The sequence below is a fragment of the Galendromus occidentalis genome, unplaced genomic scaffold, assembly GCF_000255335.2.
Source record: "Galendromus occidentalis unplaced genomic scaffold, Mocc_1.1 scf7180000077212, whole genome shotgun sequence".
NCBI lineage: Eukaryota > Metazoa > Arthropoda > Arachnida > Mesostigmata > Phytoseiidae > Galendromus > Galendromus occidentalis.
This window is the reverse complement of record NW_003805200.1, coordinates 183,375-184,070: the sequence shown is the minus strand read 5'-3', so window position 1 is coordinate 184,070 and position 696 is coordinate 183,375.

The following is a 696-nucleotide window of genomic DNA, read 5'->3' as shown; positions in this document are numbered from 1 at the left end:
GTGTACCCATCGTCTATCGAGCGCCCCAAACCACGCTGTCCGAAGGTCTCTGACTTGTCGCTCGAGCACTCTACCGCGAGAACTCAGTGGACAGTGCGGAGAGTATAATGTGGGGCGATATAATGATCTCTGTCGATAGAAATCACGCCTCTCTCACAGAAGTCTCTCCCTCAGGCTTTCCGAAACGAGATACATACACTCGAGCTCGGCCGGTATATTTCTTCCTCGTTTCCGCAGCAGAGGCACAAGGTTGTTGGCCATCTGCAGATCGGATGGCTTCAAGATGATAATGAAAGCTCCGGTCGACTCCACTCTCGACTGGCACATGCTGAAGGCGCTCATGGAGCGCACGTTGCCTACGTCCAGAAGGAAGTCGACTCTGAAACGGGGGTTGGTGGATTTAGACAATTTTCCCGGTTTCGCAATCGCGGGAATCGAGATCTCGCGAATTCCGTGGTGGAGGGAGTACGCGGGTTGCGGCTGCAGATTCCGTGTATACCTCTCACAGTCTTGCAGCCAGCTCAAATCATTCGGGACTCCGACGTAAACTCCAGGGGCCTTCGCCGAAATCAGACTCCTGGCTAGCTCTCGGTCGTTCGGGTCTTCAGCATGAAGGGATTGAGCGTATCCTGCAAAGCGAAAGATTTAGACTCCTCTCGTCAGGGAGCGATTTTCGTGAGCGAGGTGGAATGCACC